The sequence below is a fragment of the Macrotis lagotis genome, chromosome 2, assembly GCF_037893015.1.
Source record: "Macrotis lagotis isolate mMagLag1 chromosome 2, bilby.v1.9.chrom.fasta, whole genome shotgun sequence".
NCBI classification, from domain to species: Eukaryota; Metazoa; Chordata; class Mammalia; order Peramelemorphia; family Peramelidae; genus Macrotis; species Macrotis lagotis.
The window spans coordinates 3,930,368-3,942,790 of NC_133659.1; the positions used below are offsets into that span (position 1 = coordinate 3,930,368).

At 35.8% G+C, this 12,423-nt stretch overlaps 1 protein-coding gene across 4 annotated transcripts in view; it reads left to right on the forward strand.

The window, feature by feature from the left end:
* LRRIQ3 (leucine rich repeats and IQ motif containing 3) overlaps positions 1 to 12,423 on the forward strand; it is an 84,492-nt gene that overhangs the window by 21,285 nt on the left and 50,784 nt on the right. The gene's annotated exons all lie outside the window — the stretch shown is intronic.

The following is a 12,423-nucleotide window of genomic DNA, read 5'->3' on the forward strand; positions in this document are numbered from 1 at the left end:
AGATATTATTTTTAAATCATTCTATCAGAGTCACAGACAAATTATGTTACTTCTGACCAAGTATATTCCCTCTAATCAAGTTACGATTCTCAGAAGTTTTGAGAATCTTCCTTCCAGGTGGGAATATAGCCAGTTCCATCTTATTGGTTAATAATTTTTTCTTCTCCCCCCCCCATTTACTTTTTCATGTATCTCTTGAGCCTCTTGTTTGAAGTCCAAATTTTCTATTTAGTTTTGGTCTTTTCATCAGGAAAAGTTGGAAGTTTCCTATTTCATTAAATATCTATCTTTCCCTCTGGAAGAAAAGGCTCAATTTTGTAGGATAGTGAATTCCTTGCTGCATTTCAAACTCCCTTGCTCTCTGGACTATCATATTCCAGGCCTTTCAGTCTCTTAATGTTGATAGAACCAGGTACTGTGTAATCCTTACTGCGGCTCCTTGGTATCTAAATTGGTTTTTTTTTTGGCTGCTTGCAGGATTTTCTCTTTTATCTGATAGTTTTGGAATTTGACTGCAATCTTCCTTGATGTTTTCATTTTGGGCTCCTTTTCTGGAGGGAATCAATGCATTCTTTCAATGATTATTTTGCCCTCTTGTTCCAGGATATCAGGATACTCTTCTTTACTATATCCTGAAGTATCCAGCCTAGGTGTTTTTTTTCTTTTTAAGTGTTTCAAGAAGCCCAATGATTCTTAAATTGCCTCTCCTGAATCTGCTGATGAGGTATTTTACATTTTCTTCTATTTTTTCAGGTTTTTTTTTTATTTTGATGAACAGATCTTTTTTTAGAGAAGAGTTTTCTTCATTTACTTTTTGCATCTCCTTTTCCAAGTGCTCAGTTCTATTTTTGAACGATTTTTCATCTTTTTCCATTTGCCTAACTGTGTTTTCAAAGGATTTGTTTTCTTATTATAAGATGTTCATTTTCTCTTGCATTTCCTTTCCCAGTTTTTCCATTTGGTTTCTAATCTCCTTTCTGAACTCTTCTAAGAAGTCTTTCTGAACTGGAGACAAATTCATATTCTCCTTTGAGCTGGTTTGTTACATTCAATGGACCCTGCTTTGCATTGGCCTTTCCTCATTTTGGGCTCTTTTCCTAGGGTTGGGGAAGGGACTGGTTCACAGAGCTCTGGTGTTGAGATACCTGGAGGTTTAGCCCACTTGGATTAGGAACTAGGGGTTACTCAGTGGGCTGGCCAATAAGGGATGCCAGAAACTTTCGAAGGATTGTCTGTGTTGTTGATTAGTGGCCCATTCCCTAAACCTGGGGCAGGACCTGGACAATTCTTGGACAATCTGGGCTGGGCCCTCGGGCTAAAATGTTAATCTACTTAAACAGCAATCAGCACTGGGGGAGATCTGCTAGCCTCACCTGGGCTTTAGGGCCTGTTTCTGTGTCTTTTGAGAAAGTCAGGTCCTCCTGCAAGAATGGGGGTTGGGGGGGGGGCTGAACTGGAAAAAAAGGGTCCTTTGTTGAAAACCTGGGGGCTAGTGGCCCAGGACAGATAAAAGAGAAAATACTGCAAAAAAAACCCAGAAAGAAACATTTTAGATACCAAGGAGCCACAGTAAGGATTACATGGGACCTGCTTGCATCAACATTAAGAGATTGAAGGGCCTAGAATATGATAGTCCAGAGGGCTAGGGAACTTGAAATATAGTCAAGAAATGTGTCTGGCAACCACACTTGAGGTCTCCTGCCTGCTATGCACACTGCAAATGCTTCTACTGCTGTCCTCAGGTTAGTTCCCCAGCCTCATCCCACCACCTCTATACTGGGGCTGTGTTCTCTATCCCCCATCCATGTCCCCCTGTGACAGACCTTGCTGTGAGATGTTCTCCTTGGTTCTATGTATTCAAAATCTGTCAAGAGGCTTGGTTCATGTTAGTGCTGAGGGACAACCAGGAGAGCTTTAAATGGTGTCTGGCTTCTCTTTGCCATGTTAGCCTTTGGTCCTTCATTAGTGTTCTTTAAAGAAAACAAAGCCAAACAAAAAACAACTAACGTGGAACTATGTTTAATATGATTGTATATTATGTGTGACCTCTGTCAGACTACTTGTCATCATGGGGAGGGGCATGGGGAGGGAGGAAAGAAGGAAAGTTTTGCAACTCAAAATCTTATAAAAAATGAATGTTAAAAACTATTTTTAGAATTAATTGGAAAAATCTATTTTAAAAAGAAAGTATATCTCTAGGGGCAGGGCATTATTGATATTCTCTTTTTTACATCGCTATTACTTCTAAATGATTGTCCCTCTAATAATAATAAAACCCTCACTTAGGATAAAAGAACTAGAGATAACCAAAATAAACCAATATATTGGCCATGTCTGACAACATCCATGCTATTCTGAAATTAAAGTCCACCACCTGTTGAGAAGAGGGAGGCAAGATTTTTCATCAGTTCTTTGAAATCTTTTGTGATTCAGCATTGTCTTCCCTTCCATATAGTGGTCATTGTGCACATTGTTCTTTGAACTTTCCTTACTTTGCTCTGCATCTCCTTATAAAATTCTTCCCATGTTAGGCATTTCTGGTACCCACACTGGCCACTCCCTAGTCATTGGGCACCCACCCATGTTGCTTACAATTCTTAGCTATCCCATATATTCAGGACCTTTGAGCTTGTTGTTGTATATACTTACTAATGGCATCATTGGGTTAAAGGAATGGAGCCAGCCTGAATCTAGCTCTCAAAATTGTCAATAGTCAAATTTTCATTGTGGAAATTTATACTTTCAGAAATCAGCAAAAGCTACAAATCAGACTTGGCTTATTGATTTGTTTATTGTCTAGACTTAAAGTATTGTAGAAAATGTTAATAATGCATTGTTATTTAAAAGTGTTATGAAAAGAAAATGTTTGGTGATTCCATCAGGCTCTGGGGATTTTTTCTTTAGGGAGCTTATTTATGGCTTGCTCAATTTCTTTTTTCTAGATAGGGTTATTTAAAGATTCTATTTTCTCTTCTGTTAACCTGGGCAGTTTATATTTTTATAGTTATTCATTTAACTTAGATTGTGATGCTTACTAGCATATAATTGGAAAAAATAACTCATAATAATTGCTTTAATTCTATTCTCATTGGTCATGAATTAACCTTTTTCATTTTTGATACTGTTAATTTGGTTTTCTTCTTTCTCATTTGAAAGTAACCAATTGCTTATCTATTGTTTTTTTCTTTTAAAATTCTGTTTTTATTTGGTCTATAGTTTTCTTGATTTAAATTTTATTAATCTCTTTGATTTTTTCAAGATTTACAATTTAGTGTGTAATCTGGCATTTTTAATGAGAGTTTTCATTTTGGAGTATCTTATAGAAGATGATTGGTGGCTTCTTTTAATTTTATTTTACTCTCTGTTTCTAAAATTACACATCAGTGTTCTTCAACAACTATTTGATATATGATGTTTAGGCTTTTAAAAAATATAGCTTTCAAGACAGTTTGATAATTCTTAAATAATCTCTCCTTGAGCTGTTTTCCAGATCAGTTGTTTTTCTAATGAAGTAGAAATATATCATATGTCATTCTATTTTAAAAAATTCTTTTGATTGTTTTTTCTATATTCATTTGCTTTCACTTGTGCAATTCTAATTTTTGAGAAATTATTTTCTTCAGTAAACTTTTGAATCTCTTTAATTTGGCCACTTTTGTTTCTTTATTTGGTGTATGGTATTCTTTTAAAAATCTTAAGTTTTCAGTGTTCATTTTTTAAAAAATTTTGAGTTTCAAATTTTTCTCCTTCTCTATCCTCCCCTCCCCAAGACAGCAAGCAATCTAGGTCATACATGAACAATCATGTTAAACACATTTCCATAATAGTCACATTTTGAACAAAGAATCAGAATAAAAGGAAATAAAACACAAAGAAAAAAAGTGGAAATAGTATATTTTGGGCTGTATTCAGACTCCATTGTTCTTTCTCTGAGAGTATTTTTGCATCTTCCATCACTAGTACTTTAGAACCTTAGTCTTTGATCTCTGTATTGCTGAGAAGAACTAGGTCTATCATAGTAGGTCATCAGACAATGTCGCTGTTACTGTGTGCAACATTCTCCTGATTCTCCTCGCTTTACTCTGTATTAGGTCATATTTGTCTTTCCAGCTACTCATCTTTTCTTAGAGCACAATCGTGTTCCATCACATTTTTTATCACAGCTTGTTCAGCCATTCTCTAATTGGTGGGCATCCCCTCAATTTCCAGTCTTTGCCACAATAAAAAATTGCTATAAATAATGTTGTACATGTGGTTCCTTTTCCCCTTAATGGTGTTGCTGGATCAAAGGTTCTCACAGTTTTACAGCATCTTTGGGCTTCAGTCAAGATTCCTTTCCAGAATGGTTGAATCACTTCATAAGGGAGTATTAGTATGCCTCCTCTTCTACTTTCTCCAACATTTGTCCTTTCCTTTTCTATCATATTAGTCAATCTGATAGGTGTGACATGGTACCACAGAGGTGTTTTAATTTGTGTTTCCCTGATCATTAGTGATTTAGAGCATTTTTTCATGTGACTATTGGTAGCTTTGATTTCTTCTTCTGAAAATTGCTTGTTCATATTCTTTGATCATTTATCAATTAGGAAATGGCTTGTATTCTCATAGATTAAGGTATTCTTTTCAGTGGATTTATTTTTTGCCTTTTGTTTAAAGCAAGCTATTGGCTTTGTTTTCATAATTTTCTTGTATCATTCTCATTACTTTTTCCAGTTTTTCCTTTACTACTCATTTTATTTTTAAAATCTCTTTTCTTTAGCTCTTCCAGGATTTCTTGTTGGGTTTCTATCCAGATCACCATTTTCTATTGATGCTTTGCTTGTAGCTGTGTTGACAACATAGTCATCTTCTGGGTTTGTGTCTTCCCTCTCACCATAACTATTTTCTATGGTCAGGTCAGGTTCTTTATTGTTGTTGTTATTGTTTGTTCTTTACTCATTTTCCTAGTAGATTTATTGACTTTTAACTTTGTGTTAAAATTGATCTCTACTTCCAGGGTAGAGGGACATTATCCCTACGATTAGGCCTTTCTGGCTATTGTTTTCAGAGCTAGCTACTGAGGACTACAATTTTATGGTTCTTCCAAGGTGTTTTGATGTAAAGAGAGACATGGTCACTGGGTCTCCTGGACTATGTTTTAACCAGGAAGGGGAGGGACATTGTTTCTCTTCCTTCTGGCCCTGGGAATGTGACAGGTTCCCCATCTCTTCTGCAGTCCCAGGGTTGTCACCACATTCTCCTGAAAAACTACAAACACTCTGAGCCCTGAATCTGAACCCTGAACCCCTGATCTCCTGTACTACAAATGCTCTTTTCTCCTTTTGGCCCTTGAACTAGGTGGTAAGTTCATTGAGAGTTAGGCCTAGAGCTAGAACATCTGTATTGTACTTGGTTATGGACTGTATTATCCTCAACCAGAGGAAGAAAATCAAAACAAACTCACAGAAAAAACCCTTCCAAATCTGATGAACACTTTATAAAAATTATCTCTTATGTATCTCTTTCCCTTAATCCTAATTCCTTATGCCAAAAATGACTAATTTGTAAATATGTTTAACAAATATGTAGGTAAAATGCTAACTTGACTCTTCCCTACTGAGGGAATGGGAATGAAGGGTGGAGAGAAATTTTGTAACTTGAAAATATGCATGTACAAGTGGATGAAAATAAATGAATAAATTTTTTTTAAAAAAAAAAGAGTTAGGCCTGGAGTCAGGAAGATTCATCCTTCTGAATTCAATCTGATCTCAGATGTTTACCTCCAGTCTGACACTGGGGAAGGTAAATGAGCTGGAGAAGGGCATAACAAACACCAGATAGGATCACGAAGCATCAGACATGACTGAAATGACTGAATAGCAATTCAACAATTTCCTGAATGCAATATCAACAAAGGTTCATCTGCAATTTCTTTCTGAACAATTGTCTTCTCTCTCTCCTCCCATTCCCACCCCCCACCATGGTCCATGGGTTAACAGTTCCTAATGCTGTTATTGCCAATGCAGTAAGGCAGGGCGCATGCTGCCCTAGATGTACCCCTCATGCCCACTACCACCCCTCTGAGACAGACCTTTAAGTCTTGGGCTGACTCCAGAATTCATTTTGAGGCATTATTTTAGAGTTATTTGCAGGGGAATTTGGAAGAGTTTAGCTGAATTCTTCTCTGCTCCACCATCTTTGCTCTCCCTCCTCAGTTTTGATGTTTCTGCAAAAACATTTCCAAGTGTTTATTATTTAATGTCCATCTCTCCTGTATGGTTAGGCTGGAATTTACAGAGTAGTCCTTATCTGTATACTGAGCTTCATTGTTCTTTGAGAAAAAAAATCCCTCCTCCCCCTTCTAGTGAGTGCAGAATAGACTTGCAATATTCAAAAATCTTTGAGTTGGTTTTTTAGATTTGGATTTTTAGAGAGGTGATGTGATATTTTTCATCTGATTTTCATTTTCTTTGTTCAGAACTTCAGGCAGCTCTTTTCAGTGATTTCTTGCACTATTTTTGGAGGGTTTTATTTTGTTTGTTTTTTTGTCATTTTCTTCTGAAAAATTTATAATCCTTAGGTAATCTCTGAGCTATACGTTTTGCTTACATAATAAGAATATTTCCTTTAATCTTAAATGTGCTTTTTAAAATTCTCTTCTTCTAGATTCTCTTTCTTTTCTGAGTGTCTGCATTCTCAACTTTCATTATGTGTTGTTTTCCCTTGATGAATTTTGCCATTTCAAATTCTAATTGTTTACACTGCTCATTATTTTGCTACATGGGACACAAATTCTCTTAAACATTATTCTCTTTTTTTTCAATCACCCAGGGTGGCTTCTCAATTTTTGCAGGGGCTTCTGTCTCATCAAACATTGGATCATTGCCTTTGCTTTTTTATTAATAGATTTCTGAACTCATTTACTAGATCTGAAGGCCGTATTTTCTTCTTTTATTAATGTTCATTTTTTTCTGTTGATTTATCTATGCTCAAGGATTTTAAGTATTCTCCTGGAATCTTTGGTAATTTCAGTCTTTTCCTCATTCCTCATTTTCCTTATCATTCACTTTCTTATCTTTTCTCTAATTTTTGTTTTCTTGGGGATTAGAACTTAGAACATCTAATCCTCCTTCCACATTAGGGAATTCATAATTCACCAGCCTATCTATCTACTTCTGTTGTCTTTTTGAGGGTCAGAAGTAGCTCCAAGTGGATTCTGTGCTTTTTCCCTCAGGCTTGGTGGAGCCCTGAACAACTCCCTCCCCCTACTCTCCTAATGAAGCATGCAGTTTTATTTATCACTTCTTTGATTTTCTGAACTTCTAATTTTCTGTTTAGTCATTGTTTGCTTTCATTTATTGCTTTTATGCTTGTTTTTCATTGCAGCCCAAATTGATCTGTATTTTTCTCTAAGGTCATTAAAAGCATTTAGGTATTTTCTCCTAGAAAATTCTTTGGCTACGTAACAAAATCATTTTCCATTTTACACTATTGCTTATTGTTGTAATTTTTTCAACAAACTCCTTTGCATAATATGCAACTGAAGAGAGGACACAAGGAGGATATTCATGTTGGAGAAAGATGGATAGGTTGTCTGGCAAATCATGAGCTGACCCATGTTTGAAGAGAGCATAATGATTGCTTTCGGTGTTTCATCAAATTGCTGAGAAATATGTGTATGTGTGTGTGTGTGTGTGTGTGTGTGTGTGTGTGTCCCTTTCTCTTTCAATTTAGTAAACATGAGATGCAGTGTAACTAATGTTTCTAAATTTCTATCCTTGTGTTTGCTTTTTTGAGATTACCTGAACATAATAAAATATTATATAAACTTTCTTTTTAATATCAAAATATATTTCTTAAAGAATATAGAGTTAGATTCTGTTTTTCAATCCATCTACTATGTTTTCTCATTTCAGGGTGAACTCATCCTATTTATGCTCACAATTATCCTTGTTAACTTTGTATTACTTTACATCATATAATCTTTTATTTTTTTTCTTTGACTTTCCCCCTCACCTTATGACCCCTTTTCCTAAGAAACTGATAAAAAAAGGATCATTCTCTCTTTTATCTTCCTCCTGTGTAGGTCTAACCTTTTAGTTTTATCCATCTGCTTTTCTATACACACCAATTATAAGAAATAATTATTCATCTTTCCTACTCATAGCTTTCCTAATGTATTCATTTCCATTTTCCTTTTTTCCTCCCTCAAAACTACCAAAATGGAACAAAATCAGCATCCATATCTGTGTTCATCTTTTCTCTCTCTCTGTGATACTAGAAGATGCTGGGATTCAAAAGCAGCACTCATCTCTTTTCCTTCTATTAGAAAGTAAGCAGTTCATCAACACTAAATCTCTGACAGATACAGTTGACTCCTGGGTAGGAATTTCAGAGTTTTTGCTCAGCTCTAATATTTTCTTCTGAAATGCTTGAAAACCCTCTATTTTATTAAAAATCCATTTTTTCTTCTTAGGATAATAATAAGTCAATCAATCATCAAGCATTTGATAGAGAACTACTTTATGCTGAGCACTGTGCTAAAGAATTCATACCACAGATATAAAGAATGGAATGGTTTCTGTTTCTAAGGAACACACACATATTTATTTGTACACATGATAGATATGTAGAACTATGTTCAGAATAAATGTAAGGTAATTAAATATAAGGTCATTTGGGAGGAAGGGCACTAGAAGCTGGAGATCAGAAAAGTTTTTTGTAGAATAGGCTACTTGAATTATACCCTGGAAGAATGAGAATGATTTTGGCAATTTGAGAGAAGGGAGAGCAATTTTTGTGTAGGTGTTGATGGGCAAAATATCTTCTAGATATTCTAGAAATAATTTGATCAGTCATGCTCTTTTAAATGAAAATGAATCCATACTATTTTGATCCATTGTTTTTCACCCTGTAGCAAAAATGCAATAATATATTTTAAAGATTGTACAACATTATATGTATATGTGTGTAGACATGTGTATATCAATGTTGTACTGTCATTATTTATACATATATATGTATGTTTTATATACATATACATATTTATATCTATTCAGTTATTTCCAAGTCACCAATTAAGTGTTACAAGGCTCTGTCTTTCCATTCTTTTTACCATGATATTTTCAGCCATGTTATCAAATGCCTTCAATAATAATGAAAAGAGCATTAAGGTAAATTAAGACCCTGCCAGTAAGTTCTTCAACTTGAAAAGGCCACAAGCCAAGACCAAAGTGGAGTGTTGGTGCAGGATCTTCTTTTTGCCCATGATTGTGCATCAGTGCAGCCTCTGAAGTTGAGAGGCACAAAAGATAGATCAATTCTCTGCTGCTTGTGCTCATTTTGGTCTAACAATGAACACCAAGAACACCCAGGGGCTCTATCAGCCAGCACCATAGCACCCATATGTGGAGCCATTCATTACAGCAAATGGAGAAGCTTTGAGGACTGTGGACAGGTTTACTTCCCTTGGCAGTGGCCTTTCTAAGAAGGCTACACATTTACAATGAGGTTGATACATGCATTGCAAGAGCTAGCTCAGTATTGGGGAGACTCTGAAAGAAAGTATGGGATAGAAGAGATATTAGATTAACTATCCAACTGAAGATATACAGGGCTGTTGTGCTGACCTCATTGTTACATGCTTGTGAGACCTGGACAGTCACCGTGCGCCAAGTCAGGAACTGAATCGCCTCTATTTAAATAGTCTTTGGAAGATTCTGAAGATCACCTGGCAAGAGCAGATCTCAGACACTGAGGTCCTTTCTCAAGATAAATTGGTGAGCATTCCATTCCAACATTACTACAGAGAATGCAACTATGATGGACTGATCATGTTAGAATGTCAGACATACGCTTGCCAAAAACTCTGTTTTACATAGAACTCATAGAGGACAAGGTCTTACAAGGGGGTCAGAAGAAGTAACACTGAGATACCCTGAAGGTCTCATTGAAGCACTTTAGAATTGATTGTGTAGCACGGGAGACACTTGCACAGGACTGCCCAGCATGGAGTGCCCTCATCATTGAGGACTGTACTCTATGAGGAAGGCAGAATTGAAGCAAAATTGTTGAATGTCAGTTTGGTCCTTTTCCAGCTGAGAAAACAATCCAAGACTGGTTACAGGAAGAAACCTAATTGAAAAGGCCAAGCAGAAGAAGGCCATTAGAGACAGGGAAGCCAAATGGCCTGATTTAGAGAGGGAATTGAAGAGATGGATTGAAGAACAAAGGACCATTGGAATTCCAGTGTCCACCAAGATGGTTCAGCAGGAGGTCAGAAGGATCACTGATAAAAAAAGAAGTGGCTGATTTCCAAGGAGAACACAATGGGTGATTCAGGTTCAGGAAACAGAATGGACTAAGCATTCGTCCATGCACCAGACTTGCCCAAAAGATTCCAGAAAGCTATGAGCTTGAATTTCATAATGAATAAAACTTGAATTCAGTAACTTTATGGAATATATTTTTTTCAAATTTCAGACCCCAAAATTAAGGTTCATCTTATACATGGGGAAATATGGTAGTTTTGCAAAATAGCTCCTCATAATTATTTTTATTTCTTCTGCATTGGCCATGAATTAATTTTTTTTTCATTTTTTGTTAGGTAGTTTGGTTTTATTTTTAAAAATAAAATTTGCTAATGGTTTACCTGTTTTTTTTCTGAGTTAGTGTTGTTAAGATGAAGATGATGATGATAGTAATTACTGATAGTAATTAAATTTTCTTATTTTCTTGACATTTCAATTAATAATTTTTTGAGTCTCTCAAGGATCTATCTTGAACTCTCCTCTCTTCTTTCTTGCTTATCCTGCTTGATGATCTCATCAATTCTTATGAGTTCAAATATCTTTTCTATGCAAATAATTACAGATCAGTAGGTAGAGTGCTGGTTTCTTTCCTGAACTATAGTCCCACATCACCCACTGTTGATCGAACCTTTTGAACTGGATACCCTTAGACATTTGAAACCCAAAATGTCTAAAACAGGATTCATTTTGTTTTCTCCCTTTTATCCCAGTCTGTTTTCCTGAAGTTCCCTCTCCTGTGAGTGGCACCCCCACCCGCCCCATCACATAGGCTTGCAACTTTAGAATCATCTTCAATAGCTTACTCTCATTCTCTCCTCCTATTTAGCCTCTCATCAGAGTCTGTCATTTCTTCCTTCACAAAATCTCTTTGTAGCTCACATACCATTGCTGTAGCCCAAGCCCCCATCACCCCATGCTCATATTGTAGTAGCTTGCTTGTGGATCTCTCAGCCTGAAACATTTCCCCATTCTGATCCATCCTCCTCAGATGCCAAAATGATTTCCCTAAAGCAGGGATAGACTTGAACATGACCCTTATTACACTGCCCCTCCTAAATACTCAATAAATCATATGTAAACCCTTCAGGTTGGAATTTAAATTCTTCTCATCCTGGGACCACCCTTCCTTGCTAGTGTTTTTTTTTTCTTTTTATATTTAGCTCCCCTGTACCCAATGAAGAATGCAGTACTCTCACCTATTTGTCATTTATCACACAAAATACCCCCTTTCCTGACTCATTAGCTTTTTTTATGAACTCTCCTCCCTCCTGGAATGCCTTCTCTCTTAATTTCCAACTTTTAGCTTTATCATCAAGATTCCCAAACTTCAACTTTTGCAGGAAGACTTTCCAAATTCTCAGAGTTGTGCCTTCACCTTTTAGATTACTAATTCTTTATATATCTTCAATGGATGAATTTACTTACATGTTGTTTTACTGATTGGAATGGAGACTCCTTGAGGACAAGGAGAATGGTTTTGCCTTTCTTTGTTTTTCCAGCTCTTAATATGACACATAGAAAACAGTAAATATTGGTCAATTGAATAAAACTACGATCTATTTAATGAACTATATTACATCTTATTTCAGCAAATTATTTTCTATAATAACTATTTTAGCAGTTTTTGATCTTTGTTAATCAATGCATTTTACATGACATTCCTTATTACCCAATAAAAATGTCATATTTTTATGGTCTTTTCTTGAGATTATTGCTTAAGAGTCAATGCTCAAATTTCTCCTTAACCAAAATAGTCAAATGGGGATCAAGAAGAAGATAGGAGGGAACAGTTGATCTGATTTCATTATACCCCACTATCTTTATAACCAGAGTGAGAAGGACTCCTGGAGAGGATTAATAGTATTGAATAACAATTGTTGAGAATATTAGAGATTTTGTTTTGCCAAGAAACTGCCATATTTCAATAAAAGGAATCCCAGGATTCAGATGAACAAGGAACAAACTATAAATTGCTTTCTGAACTATCATATGCTAGGTTAGTGTAGTCATAGTAATTTCTAGATTAATTTTTCATAGTAAATAATTTCTCTAGAGTTTAGTAGGGTATTTAGTAAGTTATTAAACTCAGGAACTTGTTGTGAATAACTAAGATCATCATGGTCAAACTGATACA